This window comes from Pelodiscus sinensis, chromosome 6, assembly GCF_049634645.1.
Source record: "Pelodiscus sinensis isolate JC-2024 chromosome 6, ASM4963464v1, whole genome shotgun sequence".
Classification (NCBI taxonomy): domain Eukaryota; kingdom Metazoa; phylum Chordata; order Testudines; family Trionychidae; genus Pelodiscus; species Pelodiscus sinensis.
Window position 1 is genome coordinate 7432062 of NC_134716.1, and position 27923 is coordinate 7459984.

The 27923-nt window shown below is 43.9% G+C and overlaps 2 long non-coding RNA genes across 3 annotated transcripts in view; one reads left to right on the forward strand and one right to left on the reverse strand.

The window, feature by feature from the left end:
• The window catches only part of LOC142829795 (uncharacterized), a 178088-nt gene that overhangs the window by 147542 nt on the left and 2623 nt on the right, over positions 1–27923 (forward strand). For both annotated transcript variants that reach the window (XR_012904586.1, XR_012904585.1), the window contains exon 4: positions 27108–27273. This is a non-coding gene — a long non-coding RNA (uncharacterized LOC142829795). The remainder of the gene's footprint in view (positions 1–27107; positions 27274–27923) is intronic.
• Positions 1–27923, reverse strand: part of LOC142829796 (uncharacterized) — a 297123-nt gene that overhangs the window by 15371 nt on the left and 253829 nt on the right. The window lies entirely within an intron of this gene.

Here is a 27923-nt window from a genome sequence, read left to right on the forward strand (position 1 = left end):
CGTTCTTTGGGGGAGAGACTGCTAATTTATTCACATAATTTTTTATGACCTGCATGAGAATGTTGGATACCTTCAAAAATGGCAATGTTTAACGGTGCTTTAGACTGAATCAGATAAAGCACTCACAAAGTATGTTAATGGTACCTGTCATGGATTTCATCTGAACCATCTGGATTTGTCAGGTTTTGGGGGATTTGGTGTACTGATTTATGCACTGTGACCAATCAATCTGTATTATCTCTTTGGAACTGAGTGGAAGTTCTTGTTATTTCCTCCTATGCTTTTTATATTAACCTAGCATGACTGGATATGGACCAAATTCAGCTATGCCCCCTTTCTTTCAAGCACAGCATAATCCTCTTTGATTTATTTACACCAGTGTTTTCATCACCCGCCCTCCCCAGACAGAGAGTATAGAAGAACACAAGGATAAAGACAATAGAGGAAAACAATACAAAGTACATATTTTCTTCTTCTTTAAATAACTGAAATGGTACAAATTCATAATAATATAGGCAGGGCTCAACAAATAATACAATCTACTTGTAATAATAATCTACTTGTAATAATACAATCGTGGTGAGTAGATTTCAGCCGTGCGCCCCATGCACAATGCGGCTTTTGCGCAGTACGGGGCTGGCGAGTGATTTTCGCCGCCATTCGTCAAGGCCTGAATATAAGAATGGCCATACTGGATCAGACCAGTGGTCCATTTAGTCCACGTCTTCTGTCCAGCTCCAAATGGAATGAAGAGAACAGGGAATCATCAAGTGATCCATCACCTGTCGCCCATCCTGGTTAATAGCCAGGGGCAGATGACCATTTTGCAGGGCCCTCTTTTGCCACGGCACATGCGCGGTGGCACCATGGCGCATGTGCGGAGCTTCTTGAAGCGCAGGGCCCAGGGCGGCCACCCTGCTCACCGTGACCTATATCCGCCCCTGTTAATAGCCATTGGTGGACCTACCCTCCATGAATTTATGCAATTCTATTTTGAACCCTGCTGTAGTCTTGGATTCACAGCATCCATAGGTTGCCTATGCATTGTTTGAAGGAATACATCCTTTTGTTTGTTTTAAACCAGCTACCTATTAATTTCATTTGGTGACCCTAAGTCTTTGTGTTATGAGGAGTAACCTTTATCTACTTCCTCTACACTAGTCATGATTTTATAGACCTCTGTCCTATCCTCCCTTCATCATCCATTTTCAAAGCAGAAAAGTCCCAGTCTTGTTAATACTCCTCATCATACGAAAACCGTTGCATACTTCTAGCCATTTTTGTTGCCATTTACTGAACATTTTCCAAATCCAACATATCTTTTCTGAGATATGTTCACCCTCTCTGCACGCAGTATTCAAGACGTGGGTGTACCAAGGATTTATATAGAGGCAATATGATATCTTTGGTCTTATTCTCTATCCCTTTCTTAATGATTCCTAATATTTTGTTTGCTTTTTTGACTGCTGCAGTACATTGAGTGGCTGTTTTCAGAGAACTATCCACGACACCAAGATCTTTCTCTTGAGTGTTAATAGCTCATGTAGTCCCCCATCAGTCTGTACATATTCAAATTGGGATGATGTTTGACAATGTGCATTTCTTTTCATTTATCAGCATTCAAATTCACCTGCCATGTTGCTGCCCACTCACCCACTCCTGAGAGATCCTTTTGAAGCTCTTCACAGTCTGCTGTGGACTTAACTTTCTCGAGCAGTTTTGTACCATTTGCAAATGCTGCCTCCCCACTTTTCACCTTCTTTGCCAGATCGTTTATGAATATATTGAAAAGGATGGGTCCCAGCACGGCTCTCCAGGGGACATCGCTAATTACCCCTCTCCATTCTGAAAGCTGAGCATCTATTCCTACCCTTTGTTTCCTGCACGGGTGGTGGGTGAAGGTAGAGCTGGGGGGAGGCAAGCCCCCCAATGTCACCCTCATCCCCACCCCTTCTTCCCAGGCCCCGCTCGCCAAATTCACAGGGTGGTGAACAGCCTCCCAGGCCCCGGAGCACATGAAAGGTGCACGGTCCCTGCGTCCCCACCCCCAAACATCACACAGAGGGTGGAGGTCATGAAGCCCCAGCCTCCACAACCCCGAAGCACAAGGAAGGCAGGCATTCGGGGGCAGTAACACTCTGCCCTCAGTACACCTACAGCAGGCATCCAGGGGTGGAATATGGGTAGGGTCAGGCTGGTGGTTTGGGAAGGCAATGCCTTCCTCCACCTAGCATACCCGCCGCCCAGGGTTTTCTCTCTTTTAACCAGTTATCAATCCATGAGAGGACCTTCCCCCTTATCCCATGACAGTTTACTTTGCTTTGAAGCCTTTGCTGAAGTACCCTATCAAAAGCTTTCTGAGGGACCTTGTCAAAGGCTCTCTGAAAATGTACGCACACTATCACCACAAGATCCCCCGTCCACATGGTTGTTGGCCCCCTCAAATAATTCTAGTAGAATGGTGAAGTGTGATTTCCCTTTAGAGAAACTATGCATCCACACTGTGGATGAGGGACAGTGGGGAAAATGCCTCGCCACCAGAGTGGGAGAGGTCCTAATGTCCAACCTAAACTGTCCTCACTGCAATTTAAAACCATTGTTTCTTGTCCTATCAAGAGGTGAAGAAAAATATTTTTCCCCTCCTAACAACTTTTTAGGTGCTTGAAAGCTGTTATTTCCCCTCTCAATCCTTTTTTCCAGACTAAACAAACCCAGTTCTTTCAATCATCCCTCAGAGGTCCTGTTTTCTAGAACTTTAAGCATGTTTGTTCCTCTTCTCCGGACCTTCTCCAATTTTTCCACATATTTCCTGAAATGTGGTGCCCAGAACTGGACACAATACTCCAGCTGAGGCCTAATCAGTGCTGAGTAAAGCAGAAGAATTACTTCTCGTGTCTTGCTCACAACACTCCCGTTAATACATCCCAGAATAATTTTTTTTAAATGAAAGTGTCACAGTGTTGACTCATTTTGCTAGTGGTCCACCATGTGTACATTCTGCAGTATGCCTTCCTAAAAAGTCATTTCCCATTTTCCCAGGAAAACTGTTTGTTCCTTCTTACGTGTAGTATTTTGCATTTGTCCTTATTGATCTTATTCCTGTTTACCTCGGACCATTTCTCCAGTTTGTCCAGATCAGTTTGAATTATAACCTTACCCTCCAAAACCCTTGCAAACCCTACCAGCTTGGTATCATCCACAAATTCTGTAAGCATAATCTCTATGTCATTATCTAAATTGTCGATGAAGATATTGAAAAGACCCAGTCCCAAAACTGATCCCTGGGGAACCCGGCTTGTTATTCCCTTCCAGCAGGACTGTAAACCATTAATAACCACTCTCTGGGAATGGTTATACAACCAATTATGTATTCATCTTAGTAATCCTGACTAGGTTGTATTTTCTCTAGTTTCTTTATAAGAAGATCACGCAAGAATGTAACAAATGCTTTACTGAAATCTAGGTATTCCATATCTAGCACTTCCCCATTATCCACAAGGTTTGTTATCCTATCAAAGAAAGCTATCACATTGCTTTGACATGATTTGTTATTGACAAATCCATGCTGACTGTTACTTATCACCTTATTGTCTCCCAGGTGTTAAAATGGATTCCTTAATTATTTGCTCCATTACCTTTGTTGGCACAGAGGGTAAGGTGACTGATCTGACACTTCCTGAGCGGTCCTCATTTCCCTTTTTATAGGTAGGCACAAAAGTTGCCCTTTTCCAGTCTTCCGGAATCTCTCCCTACTTCAGTGACTTTTCAAAGAGTTTAGCTAATGGCTCTGATACCTCCTCTGTCAGCTCCTTGGAAGCTCCTACGCTGATGAAAAGCTGTAGAAAATAAGTAACTTGGGCAAATACCGAGCCATGCAGGGTATGTGTTCAGGCACATACCTGCACCCTGGACTTGCCTAAGCTATGTCTCTGCAGTCTACAACTGCCGTTTACATCCATGCTAGAGAGCTATACACTCTACACACAACTGAAAGAAGCGTGTAGCAGGGCCAACTAGTTGGAGGCTCAGAAAGGGGGCACCACCTGGGAGGAAGTAATCTCCCAACCCCCACACATGATCCTTCTCACTTGACTTGTTCTTGCCCCCATCCCAGGAGTACCTGTGCTCTCCCACCTCCTATGGCATGTTACCTGGCAAGATGCTCTATCCTCTGCCAGGCAGCCAGTCTAGGCTGCTTGACTGGGAACTGCTGGGGAGAGAGCAGCTAATGCTCCATACCGGGAAGTGTCCCAGGCAGGCAATGTGGCTGAAACCAGCAGAGGAAAGGCTCTGGCCCCACCTCCTCTCTTCTTGGTCCACCACTGGGTCCTTGTCGCCCTTGGTGTGTTAGGGAGGGGCATGCGACTGTCAATGCCCTGCCCACATGTTGCCCCTAAGGTTCAGTCTAGACCAGTGTTTCTTAAACTATGTTCTGTGGAACACTGGTGTTCCATGAACAACTTGCAGGTGTGCCACGACCTCCTCTTTGTTTTTGTTACTTCTTTGTTTTTGTCTTTTTTTGGTCTGATGACAATTTTTTTTAAGAACATTTTCATAGGTGTTCCACATAAAAAATTATTATTGTTTGGTGTTACTTAGTCTCAAAAAGTTTAAGTAACACTGGTCTAGACCTTCCCCTACTGCCTACTACAGATGCTCTTTTAAGTGATAAGACCCCTTTCTAGCCTGTACTTTGCAAGTGGATGAGCATGAATACTATGCAGGGTTGGATTAAATCTTGCATGCAGTGTCCTATGTCAATTACACAAAAGATTTCATTTTTAACTGTAAATACACAGCCCTTTCAATGCTTTGCGAGTCGGGAAGAGAGTCAGAGCCCTGAAAGCGGCTTATCTGTGACAAGATAAGGCTGGATGGGTGAATGTAATTTTAGTTCTTTCAAAGAGAAGAAATTCATACCTTTTAAAATTTTCCTTCCGCCAAGGTTCTTACGGCCAAAGGAGGTCTCAACAGCCTTGCAGGTCAACAGAGAGCTCAGAGATATGTCAAACGTGCAGCAAAGTCTCGGATTCACCAGAGGGAGTTGTCAGGAGAGGCTAAGTGGCTTAGCAAATATTAATATATGAAAATGAATCTTTTTGGGCCTTTGTTATTTTGGGTAGGCAGGTGGCAGAGACCTGCCTGCCAAACTCTATAATGACATGGAGATTGTCTCCCTTCACTTTTGCCAAGTTAAAACTAGACATGCTATGCATATTGAGTCTGTTAGTTTCATATGATATTTTCTGCTTTTCTGTAGTGATCTTAGGATAGAGAAGTTAGTGCAGAAGAATAGGTGGAAAATGTATTATATTATATGCAGCTTTGCTGGCCAAATACTGCACGATTGGATGAGTAGGTACTGACAAGGAATATTAAACTATTTTTATAATTTGTTCATGAGACCACTGTAAAAACGGTTGCAAGATTTATTGGTTTTTTCCCCCCAATCTAAAAGTAGTAGTTTTGCATTTTTTTTTTGCTGCAATCCTTCTTTCTTGCAAGGTTTCCCTGACAGCAGGGGATGCATTGCAAACTCAGACTTTTCCCATTTAACACATCTTGCCCTTGCATGTATGTCTGCCTTCACTACTGGGAAATGTTGATGAGCCTGGCATCAAGGTTTTGATTGAGGATGTGAGTTAGAAGACTTTTCTGCTTGTATTTGGTTTGGAAATCTGTTCATGCCTTTAGGCCATGTGTACTTTAGGAAGAAAAAAAATGTGTGTGTTTAACGTTTGTTAAAGTGCTAGGGAAGTCAAAACCCAAACTGGCCTTAACACCCATTGCCAAAGGTTGAATTAAACCATAGTACAGGTTTTGCCCTGTTGGTTAACATGTGTCACTGCTCTCCCCCATGCTTTATGAAAATCGGCTTATGAATATGCGTAACTGGAAAATGCTTCATGCAAAACAGTTCATGTAACATGTCATTTTTAAAGTTACAGTCTACTGAATCTGTATATCATATATTTGTGCATGTATCATTCTTGTATGTGAAGTTAGGGTTAGGAAGTATAAATCTGGATTGAATTCTAAATGTGTTAATGAGGGCCATTAATGATATTTAAGGAACTTAATGGCTCAGTAGTCAAATCAATGATAAATGAATGGTTTATTTTTTTCCTGTCAGCCCAAACTGTGGTTAATCTTACAAAGACAAGTGACTACACCACGCGATACTGGAATCCATCTTGACTCTGGTATTTTTCTATGGGGATTAAGAGACTGAACAAAGGGTTCTCACCCTGTGGGAAATTCTATTTTAAGAATGGAAAGCAATCAGCGCTTTGTCTTCAGCTGGCTTTTGAAATGGCCTCCCCATCCTAAGAGGATACATATGAAGAGACTTGGAAACAAAGAACTGTAGGGAAAGAGTGAAGGCAGAACTGCTGGCCCCAGGTCAGAAAAAGATCAACTCTGAACTGAGAGAAGAACAACTCTGTTTAGGGCAGGGGTTCCCAACCTGGGGTACGCGTACCCCCAGGGGGTACGAGAAGCTTGTCAAGGGGGTACGGGGGATATTTGGTAAATAACTAGATTATCCTAATTGAAATATTCCAAAAGTAGTAGTGTTAGTGAAAAAAGTTGTGGATTCTAAAATCTAGAATTTATTTCCTTTCATATTGAATACGGGTTACGGGAAGGTTTACTAATAGCTAAGGGGTTATGGGGACCAAAAAAGGTTGGGAAGCCCTGGTTTAGGGTAAAAATATGCAAGTAAGTTTTTTTTAAGTTATTAGAATTAGTTGGCATATGTGTTTATTTTTGCTTAGTTACTTACTTTGATCCATCTGTTTTCACTTGCAATCACTTACCTCTTACTTTTTATACTTAATAAAAACACTTCTGTTCATTATCAAGTCCAGAGCAAATAATTGTTACCTGGGGAGCAACCACTGTGCATCTCTCTCTTTCATTGATAAATGGAGGTAAACATTTTTATGAGCTTTCTCCGTGCAAAACTTTTACACAGAGTAAGACTGATTTACTTGGGATTTTGGTCCTCTGTGGGGTATGTGTTCTGGGGTGTTGCCAAAGGTCTTATAGCGGAGTCCTCCCAGTTCAGTGTCTGTGTTGCTCTGCTGGAGGGCGATTACCCCAACTCTGTGCCTAGTCTGGGGAAGACCAGAGCTTCTGGTCCAGCAGGACAGGTTGGTGGAGAAACCCAGAGAGCAGTGGCTTGATTAGTACACCAGAGGGGACAATCCTAATGGGATTTCTGTGATCCAACCCATCACAATATGTATTAAACTTACAATGTGCCATGTCTTCACTAAGGCCATGTGGCTGGAATATGGCCGTTACAGTGACACACACATGTAGTACATGCTGCTAAGATCTTATAAAATCTAGAAACAGATTCAAATCACACCCCGATATCCCAACATCCCCAAATGTGGAAGAGGGTGTGAGGATGGGGAAGAGTTCAGAATCTGAACTCAGATTGCATTTTTCTCTCTTTATAACGGGCAGTGTCAACACTCCAGTCTGAAATCATTAGCTTCCCATGAGAATTTTCTGTAAAAATGATGATATTGCAATGGAAAATGCAGGAAAATTTCAATTTTGCAGATTTAAAAAAAAATCTGTCTCAAAAATCAAGCTACTATGTTTTGGGTCAATTTGATCCAATTCTAAATATTTCTATTTGTTAAACTGGCTTGAAATATTTCATTCCAATAAGCTCAGTATTAAACTTCATCTGTGTAAATTGTGTGGGACCCTTGCTGGTACTAATCTTCTACTATATATTGGAAAGTGTCTGTCTGTCCGTCCATCCATCTGTCTATCCAAGAACTCCTCCTAAAATGCAAGTGCTAGGACCACCAGATTCAGAACACAGCTTCGTCTTATAACTTAAAGCAAGGTAAGGATTTGGTTAATGGGATTGCTTCTCAAAAACCATACAGAAAAGAGGCAGAATCACCAGGCAGTGGAAGTGGGGAGAGGGGCACCCCCAGGCAGCACATAAGGGACTGCCTGCCCTTCCCCCTGCCCTACAAACCCACCAAGAAACCTGATAACTACAGTGAGGCACTCAGATAAAACAGAATATGCTCTGAGGAGAAAGCCCAGAGCCTGCACCATAACACAGTTAAAACAATCTTTACCAGACAAGTGGATTGCAGCACTGAACAAGAAACCCAAATATCTGCAAAGAACTTATTTCATCTTGCCACCCTACATTGGAAACCATAGAAATGGTATCAACAAACAGCCCACAAGCCACAACCAATGCATAGCATGCAGGCATATCTCCACTGCTACCCCAATAATAGACCTTTCAATATACATGGGTCCTGCTAGGGTTTGCAACCTTCCAGGTTTTGCCAAAAGTCCCCCAGAGGCTGCTGAGGTGAAATCAAGAGAATTTAAGAGCCAAAAGTATTGGGATAAGAAAGAATTAATAGGAGTCCGGTATGGCTATACCTTAGCGGTAAGGGGTCCGGCCAGCACAGGCAGGGGCGGATATAGGGCAGGGCGAACGGGGCGGCTGCCCCGGGCCCCGCACTTCAGAAAGCCCCGCGCATGCGCCGTGGCAAAAGGGGGGGCCCCGCGGAATTATGCTGCCCGGAGCCCCACAAAATGGTCATCTGCCCCTGAGCACAGGCATTGTCCTTTGAGCATGTTTTCCCTTTTTGTTCTTGCAGTCTGGAAAGATAAAGGGCATCTATATCTGCCAAAGCAGGTAGTATCCTTCCAGATGTATAAACATGCACTGTCCCTTCATCCTTGCAGCTTAGAACGATAGTTGCACTGAACAGTGTCATCTTCATTTTGTCTTTCACTTGCTCTGTAAAAATACTGTCTGGGTCACACCCTTTGTAATCTCTGGAACCTGCGGACTCTGGAAGTTTGTAGTGTAGAAAAAAAGTGTTGTTTTAATTAGAAATTCTGTAAACAGTAATTAAGGGCAGGTATAACAATATGCATGCCCTACCTGTTAATATTCATTGTATAAGATTTGGCATTATTAAATAAGGATTATAAGGATGGACGTGTGAATTGTGTTGGGGGTCCGAGGTGGAATGCGTATCTGTAATAAAGAGGTCTGCTTACCCCATCTGCTCCTGGGTCACCTGTTTTATCTCTCACAGAAAGTCTAGTGGTGCAGAGGGCTAGGGCAGACTCCCTGACTGCCCTGCCACAGCACACCCAGAAGCAGCTGACACATCCCTGTAGATCCTGCGGGGTGGGGAGGGGAAGTGGCTCCATGCTCTGCCCCTACCCCCAGTGCTGACTCTGCAGCTCCCATTGGCTGCAACCACTTGCCCCCACCATATGCTTCTGCAGAGAAGTGACAACTGCTTCCAAGGGCAGTGTGGGGCCAGGGAGCCCCCCTCTATCACCCCAAACCAATACCCCAGCCTGCAACCTCCTCCTGCATCCAAATTCCCTCTCATATCCTTCATCCCACACCCCAACCGCTTTCCCTGGCCTCAAGCCCCCTCCTGCATCATTAAAAGAATCATGGAAGACAAAGCTTATTTTAAGGATGTAAGAATCTGCCAGCAGTTTAGGTATAACTAAGGATGCTGCAATCTCTGGAAAGCATGTTATAGGGTTTGAAAGCAAAGAAAATGCTGAGATTTTTTTTTTTAGAGCATTTGTTCCTAGTCTTACTTTGCCTCTATTAAAAATACAACTGATGAATTTGAAGTACAGGCAGTCCCCGGGTTACGTACAAGATAGGGACTGTAGGTTTATTCTTAAGTTGAATTTGTATGTAAGTCGGAACTGGTACATATTGTAGGGGAAACTCTAGCCAAGCATTTCTCCAGAGCTCAGTTTTATTCTCCCACACCTCACTTCCCTCAGTCCTTTATTCTCAAGCTGAGGTGTCTGCTGAGAAAAGCCGCTCCACGTCTCCCTGGTCTGCTGGGAGGAGTGCTAGCTTTGCGTCTCCCTAGTCTGCTGGGGGGAAGCAGCTAGTGCGGGGTTGCCTCACCCCGTTTGTAAGTAGGGATCTGATGTAAGTCGGATCCATGTAACCCGGGGACTGCCTGTAGTTCATACTGTTATGTATTGTAGCCGGGTCTCCCTGGCAGCAGGGTGGCCTAATGGTTAGGTCCCAGAATTAGCAGGCAGAAAAGGAGCGCAGAACCCTGCCACTGGTGCCCCGGCCTAGAAACTCCAGATCACTATATGAGGATAGTCCTTAAGTTGGGGGCATGGCCCCAGGAGTCCAGATTTTCCCCTTTGCTAGGTTTCTAGCAGGTTTCCCCCTTTTGTCCCAGAAGGTGGGGCTAGAGGCTTACATGATCCCATGGTTGGCCAAGTGAACGGACTTTGGTTCCTAGCCAGCAGAGATCAGAACCACACTCCTGTCTCCTCGCTGGTCAGCCCCTAACTGAGCTAGGCTCCTTCCTTTTACCTCTCTCCAGACCTGGCTACAGGTAAAGCGGGGTGGAGCTAGCTGGGCCAAAATGCTTTGTTTAACTCCTGTGATGCCTCTCTTCACTCCCTTATGCTGCATTATTTCTTATTTGTACTCCTTGTTCTTATTTGTACTGGGGTAGCAGGCAAGAGCTACCTAAATCAGGACTCCCTTGTGTTTGCTGTTATACAAACAAGAACAAAAAGATGGAGGCAGTGATCTCTTTTGTGCCTAACTCCGCGTTTCTCAAACTGTGGGTCCCGACCACCCGGGGGGTTGCAAGCAACTTAAAGGGGGGGTCGCGGTATCACAAAGTTTGAGAACCCCTGGCCTAACCTCATCTAGATTGTGTAAGCAGTAGCTGTTCTGATGGGGCTGTGATTAAAAGCAGCAGGCAATTCACCTGTGCGTGAACCTCAGCGCAAAGTCAGGACACACAATAATGTTCAAACCAGCCCACTTGTAATTCTATTGTTAAGTTTGGCTGTATCTTGATGTTTGTTTGCTAGTATACGTGCCCCATGGTAAATGGCCCTAGACCAGAAGGAAATACTAAGATTATTGTATTCGCTTGTGTGGGAACCTGTCCATGGTTAACGTTGTATCCACTTATGAGAACAGAACAACGGGGAATGTTACCACACTGCCTTCACGTGACACACGCCCGGATCATTTAAATGTATAGTAAGTTTTCCTCTGATTGCTGCTTTTGTACTTACTAACCCTAGAATACCAATGGCAGCAAAGTGAATTGATTTGATGTGTAAAACTATGAAGGCTAATGTTTTAGGCGATCTTAGCCTTGCCCTTTAGCTACACACGTTTGTCTAAGTTGCTCAGCAGAGGAGGGACATGGGTTTCAAAGCATGGGTCAGTGTGTGCTGAACAGTGGAAATCTACAGACACATGCTGGGCTAGGATACTTGCTGGACTGTGTTTGGGTACATGGTGGCATGCTGGGTATGCTCCTTTCATCTCCGATTCATCTAAATGCTGTCGGGGGAGTGTCGGCCACCAGAACAGAGGGCTTCAAAAGCCATTTTTTGGGAAACCCTGAGGAATTTATGAAGGGACTCTAAGGCAGAATGGTCATATACTGGCCAGCAGAGATCAGAACCACAGTGTTTTAGGTAAGATCCCAAGCATCTGGTGACCTGGAGTGTGTGACCAATCCTTTGGAGTTGGAAGAAGCTAATATATGTAATTTTTGGTTTTGATAATCTTCTGCAAGAATATTCAATTTGTCTGGATGCTACAGAGAAGCTAGAGTCTGTGACTTCATGGTAGAACTAATTTAATCTAGTGACCCAAGAGAACACTTTTGTTACTGGTTTGGGGAAATTTAATGAGAGAAACCAGGGCAAACACCCCAGACTGGTAATATAGTCTGTCAATCTGACCTGAGTTTGGCACTCTTCACTGTAAATAAGGTGGAACAATAGAACTTTACCTACTGGCTCTGATGTGAAAATGTATTTTTAATAGAACTAAAGAACAAATCTGTCACTGAGTTCCTAGCAACTCTGAACCGATACCTCTGAAAACGATATGGTATACACTGGCCTGTTATTACTTTCCTATCCCTACCTCTCTTGGCCTCCAGGCGTCCACAAATTACTGCATTCTGGCACCAATTTCTAGTAGTGTGTGCTCCAAGATTTTCACGGAGTGATCGGCAAAGGGTCCTTTCCTCCACAACCTGAGAGTCTGAGCTTTGCACTTAGTTTTCTCTCTTTAGAATGGCTCACCATTAGGCCATGAACCAAAATTATCTTAATTATTAGTACATAGAATAGTGGGCAGAGACTCAGGAGGCCTGGTATTATATCTGGCTCTGCCAGATATGATCTTGGGCAAGTCACTTTGACTCTCTTCTCTCCCCGTCCTGTTTATTTAATCTTAGCTGATGCCATCACAATACTATATTTGAACAGAATGAATCTCACTGAGACTAGGAGTGACAAAAAGTCTAGCTTGCTAGGATTATATCTAGGGCTTAGCAAACATATCCAGAAAAGTCAATTTGCACAGCTCTTTATGGAGCTCTCTAAAAGAGACCCATTCCAAAGTCCACTACCCAAAATTGCCCACCGTGTTCAAGTTCTTGCAGGGCTATGCATTATACTCCTGTTCACCATTGTTTGTACAGGGATGGCTGTCACAAAACAATTGCCTGCAATGCACAGGGAGTTTCTGCAATGCACTGAATTCCTCTGCTCAATCTTCCCATGCATTCCCAGAAAGGATCTGGTTCTACCGCCTTTCTGGGGCAGTTTGAGCACTGCAAGAGTTGGCCCATTCACGCCGCCCATTAGAAACACAAACCTTTGCACAGAAAAATGATTATAAAAATGATGGACCACCTAGCTCTGTCTCTCATGGTCTCATCTATCAAAAACCACACACTCTGTATGAATATAGGAGCAGAATAATTATAAGCCTCTCTGAGAACTGCATTTCAGATGCCTTGGGAATCTGTCTGGGTTCATTGATTTTAATTTAATATCTGTAACCTTTCAGGTCACTCTGGAGATAAAAGAGGTGCACGCTCCATTTCTAACAGTGAGGAACAAGGATCATTATCGATTTTGCCCAAATGGCTTAGCTCTGAATCAGTGTCCTACATAAAAATTATTTTTGAATATCTTATGTGGGGGGGGGGGGGGGGGGGAAGGGAAATCTTTGACTCTAGTTTTACTTCCTTTCTCCAGATTTTTAATAAAGGACAGGGTAATCATGGTGGAAATAACTGAGCCATTAACTAATGTTATAGGTTAATAATAGCCTCGAAGCCTAATAATAACAATTTTCAGTGTTTTTTCACCAGTACATCTCAAAGCACTTTACAAAGAGGTCATCATCATTCACAGGTAGGGAAACTGAGGGATGAAGAAACAAGGTGACAGGCCCAAGGCCACACAGCAGGAGACCCAGGATTTGAACCCAGTGTCTTTTAAGTCCCAAGCCAGTACGTCCTCCACTAGGAAACTGCCATCCTAATATAGCAGGCTCCTTTCAGATCATCTTTGAATGGAGGATCAATGCTAAGGCTAGACACATTAGTTCCCTTTAAAATAAGACCCAGTTTGCAGCATGGCGGTCTCCAGAAATTTTTAAAGCTATTAAACATACAAACAAGGTCCCTTCTTGGGGCCAAAGTCTGATTCCTTCCCCATTCAAACTTCCTCACAGCCGTCAGGTGGGACTAGCTGAAGTTAATCCGGGTCCCTATGCACAACCTCATAGGCAATAGCGGCCCGAGGCAGGCTGCGGCTGCTGGCGACCCAGGCGGAACACGCGATCAGCACCCCCGCCTCCACGGCCGTCAATGGTGTGACATCATCGGGCGCCCCGTGACATCATCATCAGGCGCCATTGAAGGCGGCACCCGAGTCGACCTATAGTCGCAGGCCGCCCCTGCTCACAGGAGGCCCCTTCATCCTCACTCTACAGAGCACTCGTCTCGTTGCATCCCTACCCCTGTTGCCTCCCCATATTTAGTGCGGTGGTGCCCAGCCTCTCTTTGCATAAGGGGGCCTCCCAGAGCCTTTTATGTAGGGGATGGTGGTGATGGCCTCCTGGAGATTGGGATGGGGCTGAACCCAAATCCCTCAGTCACAAAGATTTCTGTTTAGGTGAGGTCACTTCCTGCTTAGTCCTTTGCTCAGGTGGCAGATGATATGCTTGCTAGGGGTCTGGTTTTCAACTGGAAAGTCTGGTCGCAAAGGGGATCTGTCACTGTCCAGTCAGAGCAACTGAGCAGACATCCAACGTCTGGGTGCTGTGGGCAGGGGAGCCACCAGGTCATCACCTGTGCCAAACCTGCATAAGCCTAGACCACCTCCCGGCTGCATCAGGGGGCTACAACTCCCAGATCCACAGGTGAGTCTACAGGGAGTGGGAGCGGAGTGGACCAGGAGGGCAAGATGCAGGACAAATGCAGGGCCTCGGAAGAGGTTCCGGCACTCCTGCTGTAGTGTTTGGGTTTTTTAAATATTAAAGTTGGCAACAGGCCCAGCGTCCTTCTATCTACTGAGGTGCAGGTTGGAAGGGCCCATGTAGGTCTCCCTTGTTTCCCCTAGCACAGTGGTTCCCAACCTTTTTGATCTATTAAAATTGTACGGACCCCCCCCCCCCCCCAACGATATAGCTGTTTTCAAACAAGAGAGCGGCCCTGCCTTTCTCCGTTCTGGGTCAAGGGGAGCAGTGGGAAGCGGCTGACAGCATGTCCTTTGGCCTGTGCTGTTTCCTCAGCTCCCACCCTCTCTGTCCTCTGCCCATCCATGGAGGATAGAGTGAGGAGGCTCTCGCAGCCAAAGGCAGCTCCTGCCCCGGCACTTCACCCTTGGCCAGGCATGGAGCCCTGGGGAGGAAAAAAAAAAGCAAAGGAAAAGAAAAGTAAGGCTTGAGCCCACTACAGGACTGGGAGTGGGCTGGAGCATAAGCGACAATGCAGTTGGCAGCAGGAGGACAGATGGTCACAAACAGCGAGCCCTGGCCAAGAATTGCCTGGCAGAAAGTCCCAGTCCCACAGCGGGCCCAATCCTTACTTCTAAACTTTCTGCGGACCCCTATGGTACCATCACAGACTACCAGGGATCCGCGGACCACAGTTTGGGAATGAGGGTTTCCAGATACTTTCACAAAAAACACAGAACATTGTGGGAAAAACCATGGTTGAGCAAAAAGACCAAAGTTGTTGAGCAAAAAAATTAACCAAACTGCACTTTTAAATCTCCCGACTTCCCCCACCCCCTCCAGACCTGACAGGGAAACAATGTCCCAAGCAGCCTTCCATCCAAGAGGCCGGACTTGACCGGACAGAGGCCACAAATACCCAACTGTCCTAGCCAATACTGGACACCTGGCAACCCTGTTGGGAACCACTGCTCTAGTGTAACTCAAGGAGAAAGGCCAGAAGAAGCCTCTGAGTTAGTGGTGGAGTAGGAAAACTTTCACGCCAGTACTCTGTTTCTTACAGCATGAGGAGGCCACAAAGATGTCGTCATATTCACATATGAGTCCTCAAATCAGGCATGAGCCTGTTTACTGAAGACTTGCAGGGAAAAAGGGTTCACTGGCTAACAAGGACAGATTAGAGGACAACACACCACCACCTTCCAGTCCCTGCCCTTGCTTGCTGTCTTTCATCCTCCATCCTTATACTCCTACTTAAATGCATGCAGGCTTGCTATCTCTCTCACATCATCACAGAAGCCCAGGCAGAGGTGGAAGGGGAATTCTCCAGGCAGAAAAAGTCTCCTTTTACCTCAACATTGATTCATCACCGTTGGCGTAAGAGAGATGTTGGCAGAAGAGAGCTAACAATTTTCAGAACCCCGAGAAATCAATTTACTCAATAGATTCATAATTTTTGTGATCGAGAATATCAATAGGTGTAGGTGTGTCTGTAGCTCCAGCTATATATAACAAAACCAAATCCCTAGCAGGCTTGCTTGATTTTTTTGGCAGCACAGGGATTCCTGGTTATTTCCTTCATTGCAAAGAATAACTTGGAGAAATGTGAAAGTGAGGAGGCAGCCGGTGTGATTTTTATCTCTCTCTCGGTTTCATAAAGCTGACACTATAAAAATGTTAATCATAATGTTCTCCAGTCATGGATACTGTGATTGTTTTGCCCCATCAGCCCAGCATACCTATAAAAAATTAAGTAATCATTCCACACACACAGGAGCCAATACTCCTATACAAGAAAAAATAAGCCTACTAGTGGTTGGGTTTTGTGAGGAGGCTGGGTTTTGTGTTCTCTCAGGTAGTTAGAAATACTGATAGTTTATGGATAGCAAAATGGCTGTAGAATCATAGAGCTGGAAGAGACCACAGAAGGTCATCAAGTCCAGCCTCCCGCTCTAGGCAGGACCGATCCCAACTAAATCAACCCGGCCAGGGCTTTGTCAAGCTGAGACTTAAACACCGCTAGGGATGGAGACTCCACTACTTCCCTAGGTAACCCATTCCAGAGCTTCACCACCCTCCTAGTGAAATAGTTTTTCCTAATATCCAACCTGGACCTCTCCCACCACAACTTGAGACCATTGCTCCTTGTTCTGCCATCTATCACTACTGAGTGGCTGTGCTGAAAAACAAACCACCAAACGTTGTTCATCAAAACTATGTACTTTTGATAGGCATTTTTAGCAGCCAAAATAAAGGAGGTTAGAAAAGCCTAATACGTTTCAGGTATAAAAATACTCAGACGTTGATCTTCCAACTGTCATAGAAATAGGCTCACTTCAGAAAGCAGATTCTGTCTTCCCTCATCCATCCCATATCATCTGCCCATTACTGCTCAGCTCTCTTGATCTGAAAACTAAGATCCTCTAGACTAATGGTGGTCCAAAGCCACAGTTTAAGAGCCAGTGACCTACAGTACGCTGCATTTTTAGTAACTGCCCCATTATGCTAGGGGCTGTACAAAACAAATCATCCTTATTACTGGGTGCAAGGCATGGGTAGCTGGGTGACAGTCTCTCATCTGTGCTATGTAGGCTGTTAGATTAGATGAGCTAATGGTACTTTCTGGGTTTGTTGGGTTGTTTGTTTTGTTTTTTTAACAACTATGTATGTTGAGAGACAGCCCCTACCATAAGACTGCAGACTGAAGCAGACAATTGTACAACTATAGAACAAATGTTGATCCTACTCGTTACAAAATCAAAAGTCAGCCTTTTCCTCCAAAAAAACCTATGCATTTTTTTTAAAAAAGCTGATGGAGTCTTTGCAGTTGCCTTGTGGGTTTTGAGCCTTCCACATGCACTTATTGTCCACAGTTTTTCAAGCTTTTCTCTTCAACCATGAGTGCTAGAAACCTTTTTTCTAAATTAAATTTGAGATTGAGTATTATTTGTCTCCAGGAGTTAGGGGTTTATATAAAAGGCCAAATATTGCAAGGGTCAGTAAAAATACAAGAGATTTGCCAACCTTAGACAACACAATCCAAGAGACAGACACTACCTCAGATGTCCTGAGTCCTAGCTCAGTGCTTTAATCATATTCCCAGACCCTTTTGCCTCTTGTATACAACAAACATTATTGCTGCCTTCCAATGAAAATGGCAGTAGAGTAAAAGATTCATAGTTCTGGATATGGCTACTTCAGATCTCCCCCTATCCTGTCCTGCAGCACAGAAGTCATTCTAAAGAGGTGTTGGTCCTGACAGATTCAAGGCCCTTGGAGGACTGAAGAACAGAATTCTAAGCTGGACCCATGTTGCAAGTTATGTTTACTGAATGCAGCTGGAAGCAGCGGAAAGTTGTTTGGTCAGAAGTGGAGCGTCTGAATGAGGAAAGAATGTTCATGCTCATGCTCTTTTACCCCCCCACTCGGCTTCTTGCAAATTGCTAGGAACATTTGTCTACTTTCAATTGGGTAATAGTTCCAGACAGCCAGATTATGGGCCCAAGGAAAACTAGTGGAAGAAATACACAAAGGTAGTCCTGACTTCTACCAAGATCCTTATTTTCATGCAATACCAATCTTATTCTCTATAAGAAATAAAATTCAAGTCTCAGAAGAGTCAGCCAAATCCTTCACTCAAGCCACTTATTGTTCATTCCCCGTGACAGATGTATTTTTCATTTCTCTCCCTCACACACAGACAGTATTGTAATGTAAATCCATAAGCACAAATTCTTCACTGGATTAAACGCTGTCCAATTTCACTGTGGGCAATGGGATTGCATAAGGTGTAAACAACAGTACATCTTGGCAAAGCATGTTTTGAAAGCCCTCTCCTTGCAGTTGTTAGAACAGTAAGTGCCTGCTGGATGACACGATCCTGAATTCCTAATGAGAAGTTTTATGTGTCTGGAATAAAAGGATACGAAATAAAGCAAAATTAAAAAAATAAACATGGGGGGGGGGGGGGACTTGAGAGTCTCTATTAGTGATATAACTAAAAAGGACCCCCCAAAAATCCAATATGCTATTGGTAATTATATATCTAAATCTGTAAGAATTTGCCAAAAGATAAAATAAATCCTCTTTTGTGTACAGTGACATAGTCAAGAAAGAATCTTTGTTTCTCATATGTCAGCAAATTCCATAAAACTCAGCAGAAATTCATCCCCTCAGTGGCTGTAAACTGGCATGAACTAGAGTATACTAGCTGAGAAACTGGCCAAGGTAATTTAAAGAGATCTGCCTTTACTAGATATTTCATTCTGCCCTATGTTTCCTGGGACTAATCACCAAGCATATTCTTTGTTTAAAATACACAGTACTATATACATTTGAGTCTTCCATAATCTAAATTTCCTTAACAGTTGGGTGTGAGGCTGATCCAAAATCAATGGCAGGTCCTTTCATTCACTTCCGTAGGCCTTGGATGAGGCCTTATCTACCATATATTTGAGAGTGTTTGTGTGTCCGTCTGTCCATGTGTGCGTCTGTTTATTCAACTCCTTCTAAATGCTAAGAGCTAGGAACACCATATGCAGCTTCCTCATATGCCGGAACAATGGGATGAGCCTGGAATATGATTGTTTCTCATAACGAGAACAGGGAGGGGTCTGCTAGTAGGTGCAACTATACTGTAGAATGACCACAGGGAGGTGGGTGGTAAGAGACTGGTAAGCTGGAGTTGGTAAGAGACTGGTAAGCTGAGGACAGGGCTCTGGAGGGTGCCAGCCATCATACATGAGTAAGTCGCTGGCTGAGCAGCGGCATCCTCCTTGCCCTAGCCAGCCCCCAGGGTGCTGGCAGCTGGACAGCACGACGCCAGCTGCGCCAACTAGCTCCAGGGAGCCTGAGGCCAGACATTGCAGCCCTGGTCAGCTGGTGGCCAGGCAACATGGACCCCACCACTCCAACCAGCCCGGTGAGTCAGCCAACCTTTTGCAATCCCCATCCTGTGCCTTGAGCCCAAACACACCCTCCAACTATCTTCTCTGACTCCTACACTCCTCACCACCTGCCCTGACTCCTGCACCCCAAACTCTGCCCTGAGCTTCCAACCTCTGACGCCTGCACCTCCCACATCCCCAACCTGCTGTGTTGAGCCCTTCCTCATCCTCAGTCATGAGTCCTTCACTCCCAAACTCTCCAGGCACCTGCCCTGAGCCGCCCACATCTACAAGTTCCTGCCCTGACTCCTGCCCGCCTACCTGCCCTGAGCCCAGCACCCTCCACCCTCACTCCTGCATCTCCACCCCTGCCCTGAGCCTCCAATCTCTGACTCCTGCACCTCCCACCCCAGCCCCCTGCCCTGAGCCTCTCCTCAGCCCCTAACCCTGGCTCCTGAATCTCCCACATCCCCAGCTCCCTGTGCTAAGTCCCTCCTCATCCCCAATCCTGAGTCCTTCATCCTCCAATCGCCCCCATGTCCTGCCCTGAGCCCCTCACATTCCCAGGTCCCTGCCCTGACTCCTACATCCCCCAAACCCTCTGCCCTGAGCCCCTCCTTGATTACTTGAGCAATGCCAGGTAAATGTGCTAGTGAATTTATACTGATCTGAAAGCAGCTGAAAAGTTCATGAGGCCTTTGTGCTATGGCATGAGAACAGTCGTCACTTTAGCCAGGAGCACTCCCTACCTCCTCTTTTTATTGAAAACAAAGCAGTCACTAAGCAAGCAAATCAGCAGCACCACAGAGCCCTGATCCCATTGTCGCACATTGCTACTTTTAATGTTCCGAAGGAGCGATGCCGGCCTTGGTTCTCAGAACTTAATCCAATTTCTCTCTGGTACACATAACTCGATTTAAAACCCTTTTTACAGTGTGTTCTAGCTGCAGTAGCCCAAGACCATAAATAAAGCTGCAAGTAGAACATACATCCTTAGCAAGAATGGCAATAAAAAGGTATTGTAGCCAGACTATGGCCCCACACAGAATGTGTAACAGGAATAGCGGGGCTATTAATTTCATTCAGCTGAGAAAATGGAGAGACCTGTTTCATCGGTCATCCCAATTCCTTTGCCAGTGAAAACGTAATCTCCAGTCTGAGCAGAATTAAGCAAATAATTGGCAACAAATAATGTAGGGAACAAATTTAGCTTCATTTCTGGCCACAAAGTGTCCAATAGCAGAGGACAGGCATTCAAAGTTATAAAGACTTGGAATTATACTCTTGGTCTCATAGCTTTCTCTTTTTCCTTTGCTATGTGAGGCTTTCCTAACCTGGGAGCCTGACTCTTCATTGTGGTATATTTTGTGTAGCCATTTATTGCAGTGCCAAGTGAGTTGAGAAAATGCCTGAAAAAAACATGACCATTGTGTTGTGACAAGATTGCATTGTTGTAAATGGTGCATGATTAGGGTCTTGGTGTTTAGAGTAAAAAAGACCTGGAGGTACTGTCAACTGCCTCAGGAACATAAGAAGAGCCATACTGGGTCAGACCAAAGGTCCATCTAGCCCAGTATCCTGTCTGCCGACAGTGGCCAATGCCAGATGCCCCAGGGGAAGTGAACAAAACAGGAAATCATCAAATAATCCCTCTTCTATCACCCATTCCCAGCCTCTGACAAACAGAGGCTAGGGATACCATCCCTACCCATCCCATTGATGGGCCTATCCTCCATGAATTTATCTAGTTCTTTTTTTGACCCTGGTCAAATCCTGTTCTTCACCACCTCCTCTGGCAAGGAGTTCCACAGATTGACTGTGTGCGCTTCATGAAAAAAAACTTCCTTTTGTTTTATTATCTAGCCATAAAAGCGCACACTGGGACATTTCAGTGCAATTTGGAGTTATATGATGCAAACAATGCTTGGTCTTTCTTTTCATCCAAACAGATTTCTGCAACTATTCAATGTGTTCATTAGTTTGAAAAGTACATTTTAGGTCAGATTCCCCAGACAGTGTAATGGAGCACCACTCTATGGAAGTTGGTGGAATTATGCTGACTTAGACCAGCTAGGGTCTGCCCTGGGCAAGTCACCCATTATTGTTTCTTTGACCAAATCAGATGAATACACTGTAGAATCAGAATTCTGCTGGCAAGACCTATGCATAAAAGTTCAAAATTCATTTTCTGCAAATAGTCTCCCAGCCAATTAAAACACACACACACACACACACACACACACACACACACACACACACATGTTGTGAACATTTACTAGAACAGTCTTGAAAAAGGGAACACAAAAGGGTTTCAAAGATGTGTGAAGCGTTCATCCAGTTAAATATTTGCAGTTTGTTGTTATTGTGCATTAATTTTGGTATCATTATTTTCCCCATGTCTGATTCTCAATTAAAATGTGAGATTTTGATTTTTCCAAATATAGTATGAATGGCAATCTTCTGACAGATGAAAGACATGGAGAAAAAAATATCAGCAAAGATTCAGTTGCCATAATTTCTCACTCTCCAAAGTTAGTTAAAAAAACCCCTAATCAATTAAAAAAATTCCATTGGTGCTACAATGGTAATTTTTAACTGACACTTTTGCAATTAGTGACAGTATAAAAGACAATGCCTGTCATATTTTAAATGTGCCAGGATTAAGGAGCCCATGGGTATTCAGAAAAATATACAACCCTTAGTATTAATCCACTTTTACTAATTAGTACTTGAAACACTATGTTAATTGAACTCACCAGCAGAAAATCAGAGTCATTGCTTGGAGGGGAGGCTTAGTCAAGGAAGAGATAATTAGGGGTAGATTTTCAAAATGAAATAAATTATTTGGTAATTTCTTTTAAACTAGATTTTCCTGACATGGCTTTGAAATCCCTGCTAGTAATGAACCATTTTTGGATGGCGCATTTATTAATTAGTCAGATCTAGGCATAGACAATTAGTAATGATATTGTTAAAATTACCATTTCACTTGTGGTTCCTATTCTTCACTGTTCATGTTTTTGCAGGATCAGAGGAACTATTAATCCATCTATCCCAGTGATCAATGACATATGTTCCTCTGGGCACACAAAAGAGATGGCTTTCCATATTCTTCCCTCACAGGCACATATCAAGTTCACTGTTTTGATTCCCTTCTCCCCCCCTCCCCCCCCCAAAAAAATCACCTTTTAAAATTGTATCTATTTCAATGTCAATAAGAGTAATAAGCAACATCTCTTCAAAGCTAATACAATTAGTATTACAAGAGATCCCCAGTAGCGTTAAAAAGATAATTCTACTGGGATTTTAAATTGGAAGCTCTCTGAAGTTAGTTATCTTGATGTTCAAAAACCCGCACAAAAACAACTTTTCCTTGTTTGTTGCAGTGAAGACAAAGTGACCCACTCAACTTTTGGCCAAAAGTTTTCACTATTTTCCATTATTATAAACCTTTCTCCAAAAACATAAAAATCTCCCCACTCTGCTTTATATTTCATAATATAGCTCTGGAGTGGAATCATAGGTCATGCTCATTTACTTTTAAAGCAATACCAAACTTGGGTTGAAAATTAAACATCATTCTATACGTATACAAATTTAATCTGCTCATATATCAAACTCCAATCTTCCCCTTTGTAATCTGCATTTAATTCTGCTTTCCACCTTGCCACTGACCTCCTAAAACTTCCCTCATGACTACCAGCCAAACACAATGTAAATTAAAATGTCTTTTAGATACAACTGGAGTGGTAACCATTGCAGTTGTTTCCAAAACATGCTAATGGATGCTCATCTCCCATAATGACATTCAAATAACAAGACAACAAAATGACTCTCTCAGGCATTATACAATTTTATCATTCAACTATAGTAATAGTCACCTATCAAGGACATCCATCATCATAATTATGGCCATGAATCAGCAAAGAATACTTGACTATGTGCTTGACTATCAACATGCTATTATAGTCAATAGCATTACTTACGTGCTTAATGGTAGGCATATGCTTTGGTGCTTTGCCACTGGAGCGGGGTGGTCACCCTGTTCCAGGCATTAAAAAAAAAAGTTAAAACAGCCCCGGGAGAGGGCTGTAGCTAGGGACCAATCACAAGAGGCCTTGTGGCAGCCAATCAGAGCTCAGGAAGGCTGTATAAAAGATGATTGGCCAGGCTAAGTAAAGTTTCACTCCAGCCCTGGGGGGAGAAGAGCTTAGCTGCCTGCTAGCCAGGGTACCAAGGACAGAGCAGTGCTGGGGAAAGGCAGGGTGAGCCAGGGGCGCTCCAGCCTGAAGCCCCGTGACAGTAGGGATACCAGAGCTGCAGGGAGGCAGCCAGGGCAGGAGAAGGCAGCAGGTTCACACCCCCTTGCCTATGATAAGTGGCCATGTGATGTAAGGGGCTAGATGATGTAAGGGGTCACTGAGGCAAGGGGGGGCATAGGGAGTTGGGGGGAATCCCTGAGGGGGAGGATCCCAGAGTGTGGGGACACTGCGGCAGGGTAGTACCCAGAGGGGAGGGCACTACAGTTTGGGGGGATGTGGATCCTAACGCGTGGCGGCAGAGCCAATTCACAGGGAACAGCAGGTGTGACACTGGCTGGAAGGAGGCACTCCAGAGCTGAATTGAGCTAATTCCCAAGTGATCAGCATGAGGTGCCGTTCCAGTGAGTCACACCCTGCTACCGCCACCTTCCCTAACAATGTAAATATAATCCAAGGCTACGTCTAGACTGGCATGATTTTCCACGAATGCTTTTAACGGAAAAGTTTTCCGTTAAAAGCATTTGCGGAAAAGAGCGTCTAGATTGGCACGGACGCTTTTCCGCAAAAGCACTTTTTGCGGAAAAGTGTCCGTGCCAATCTAGACGTGCTTTTGCAAAACAAATCTGAGCTGTCTACACTGGCCCTTTTGCGCAAAAGCTTTGCGCAAAAGGACTTTTGCCCGAACGGGAGCAGCATAGTATTTCCGCAAGAAGCACTGATTTCAGACAGTAGGAAGTCAGTTTGTTCTTGCGGAAATTCAAGCAGCCAGTCTAGATGCAGCCCAAGTGTTTGATAGTGGCCCTGGGGAAATAGATTTTGTTTTAATGCTCCTGATCAAAATTCTGGGTAAACACTTTTCCCCAGCTCTAGCCCTTATGCTTGTCTCTCTTCAGGGTGAGACATGTGCTACAGATCCAGGGGTGAGAGAGCAAAGGATGCAGCTGAGCAGATAATTAGAATTGCTTTATCAGATGTTGCTTTCCATTTGCTGGAGACTTGGATGAAATCAATATTGCCAGAGCAGGAGCTAAGAGATTTTGTTTAACTAGAACTTCAGTACTTTGGCTCATTCACTGAGGTTTTGTTAGTGCTAGTGTTGACTTTGCAGGTTTCACTGGGGAGTGGGAGGATTGTGTGTCCCAATTAAAGGGCTGAGTGTGCTGTTGTGTAGTGTAGAGCCTTCATAAAGCATCAGTTTTCGACATTTACAGCTGTATGCCCCAGTTAGTTATAAACTTACTGCCACTATCCTTTTTCCCTGCAGACTCGTGGGACTCATGCCAATGTGATGGTTTGTCCCAGATGCCAACTATGAGAATGAAATAAACATTAAAAAGTAACCACTTCCCTGTTCAGACAGGTAGACCTGAACTTTATGGGTTTTCCAAGGCGACCACTGAAACACACCAGCTAGCTTCCTGGCAACATGGAGTTGACTGTTCCAGACAATTCATTTCATAACATGTATTTAGAAGATAGGATACACAAAGAACAAGTTAAAAATCACTTAGGAAAGTTAGATGTCAGCAAGTCACCAGGTCCTGATGAAATGCATCCCAGGATACTCAAGGAGCTGATAGAGGAGGTATCTGAGCCTTTAGCTATGATCTTTGAAAAATCATGGCAGACAGGGGAGATTCCAGAAGACTGGAAAAGGGCAAATATTGTGCCCATCTATAAAAAGGGGAATAAGAACAACCCAGGAAACTATAGACCGGTCAGTTTAACGTCTGTCCCAGGGAAGATAATGGAGCAGGTAATTAAGGAAATCATAGGCAAACACTTGGAAGGTAACAAAGTGATAGGGAATAGCCAGCATGGGTTTGTGAAGAACAAGTCATGCCAAACTAATCTGATAGCTTTCTTTGATAAGATAACGAGCCTTGTGGATAAGGGAGAAGCGGTGGATGTCATATACCTAGACTTTAGTAAGGCATTTGATACGGTCTCGCATGATATTCTTATTGATAAACTAGGCAAATATAACTTAGATAGGGCCACGATAAGGTGGGTGCATAATTGGCTGGATAACCGTAGTCAGAGAGTGGTTGTTAACGGTTCTAAATCCTGCTGGAAAGGGATAACAAGTGGAGTTCCTCAAGGGTCTGTTTTGGGACCCGTACTGTTCAATATCTTCATCAATGATGTAGATATTGGGATAGAGAGTACGCTTATTAAGTTTGCAGATGATACCAAACTGGGTGGGGTTGCGACTTCTTTGGAGGATAGGGACATAATTCAGAATGACCTTAGCAAGTTAGAGAAATGGTCGGAGGTAAACAGGATGAGGTTTAATAAAGAGAAATGCAAAGTGCTCCACTTAGGAAGGAACAATCAGTTCCATACATACAAGATGGGAAGCGACTGTCTAGGAAGGAGCATGGCGGAAAGGGATCTAGGGGTCATAGTGGACCACAAGTTGAATATGAGTCAACAGTGTGATGCTGTTGCAAAAAAAGCAAATATGATTCTAGGTTGTATCAACAGGTGTGTTGTAAGCAAAACTAGTGAAGTCATTCTACCGCTCTACTCTGCACTAGTTAGGCCTCAGCTGGAGTACTGTGTCCAGTTCTGGGCGCCACATTTCAAGAAAGATGTGGAGAAATTGGAAAGGGTACAGAGAAGAGCGACAAGAATGATTAAAGGTTTAGAGAACATGACCTATGAAGCCAGGCTTCATGAACTGGGCTTGTTTAGTTTGGAAAAAAGAAGATTAAGGGGGGACATGATAGCGGCTTTCAAATATCTAAAAGGGTGTCACAAGGAGGAAGGAGAAAATTTGTTCCTCTTGGTTTCTGAGGACAGGACAAGGAGTAATGGGCTTAAAGTGCAGCAGGGGAGGTTTAGATTGGACATTAGGAAAAAATTCCTAACTGTCAGGGTGGTCAAATATTGGAATAAATTGCCAAGGGAGGTGGTGGAATCTCCCTCTCTGGAGATATTTAAGAACAGGTTAGATAGACATCTGTCAGGGATGGTGTAGACGGAGCTTGATCCTGCCTTGAGGGCGGGGGGCTGGACTCGATGACCTCTCGAGGTCCCTTCCAGTCCTATGATTCTATGATTCTATGATTTGTCAACAGATCGGATCAGAATGATCAGCGGCACAGAAAAAGCATTTTTTGCCCTGCTGTCTGTATGCCCCGATTACAGGACTAAATGAAGAGACCTATGAATAGTCTCAATAACACATTGCCCTTCTGTTATGTATAAATTTCTATCCAGAATTGGTAGTTTATAAGTCTGGTTTTCTTCTTTGCTTAATCTGTTTCAAGACTCTTTCATTAGTTCTCTCAATTAACTCACAAATCTCCTTGAGGGGTTAATAGATATTTGAATTTATTACTATTCTTTCACCTACGTTTTGCTTTCTGCAAGAAACTGACATTTTATTAAGCCCTATATATTCAGTGATGAAAAGAAATCAATGCTTCTAGCATGTGGTTTGCAAAAGAATTTAAAACTCTTTAAGCCTGTTTGTCCATGTGTTTTTCTTCCTTTTATGAAAAATGGTACTCTTGGTTCCACCAAACTCATGATAATTTAACATGTTTTAAACTTCAAAAACATAAGAATATTTTAATGATCTAAAATGTGTTCAACAACTGTTAGTATGATTATATTCAAATTAATCCAAGTCGATATAATGTTATTTTCCAGAACCGTAAAGGAAGTTTCCTACATTATCTATCTGAAGTTTGGAAATCATGGACAGTGATAAACAACAAGGCGACTGGTATAGAGCTATGGGAATCATTTGATACGCTACCAATATATGATTCAATACTGCCGAATGTAAAGTCATACACCTCTAAGAACAAAGAAGGTAGGCCATGCTTAGAGGATGGGGATCTCTATCCTGGGAAGCAGTGACTCTGAAAAGGACTTAGAGGTCATGGTGGATAATCAGCAGATACCCTAGCCACAAACAGCAAATACAATCTTCAGATGTAAAAAGGGAAATGTAAGTTGGTAGGTTATTTTACCTCTGCCCTTGGCACTGGTGTAACTATTGCTGGAATACTGCACCCTGTCCCAGTGTCCACTATTAGAAAGGATATTAATAAATTGGAGGGGTTTCAGAGAAGAGCCACAAGAATCAAGGCTTGGGAGACAGGATTTCTAGTGGGAAAACTCAAGGAGCTAAGTCGGTTTCGCTTCACAAAGAGCAAGACAAGGAGTGACTTGATCATAGCCTAGTTACACCTACACGGGCAACAGAAATTCAGGAACAGAGGGCTGTTCAATCTAGCAGACCAGACAAAAGCCTATTAAGATCCAATGAGTGGAAGTTGAAGCTGAAACTCAGACTGGACTCATTTTTAAAAGAGAGGATAATTCATCATAGGGACAACTTATAAAAGGTGTGGTGGCGGATTTGCCACCACTGATCATTTTAAAATCAAGAGTGGAGGTTTTTTCCAAAAGATACTTTCAATTTCAAATACAAATTGAGACAAGGAAGCCCTATGGTCT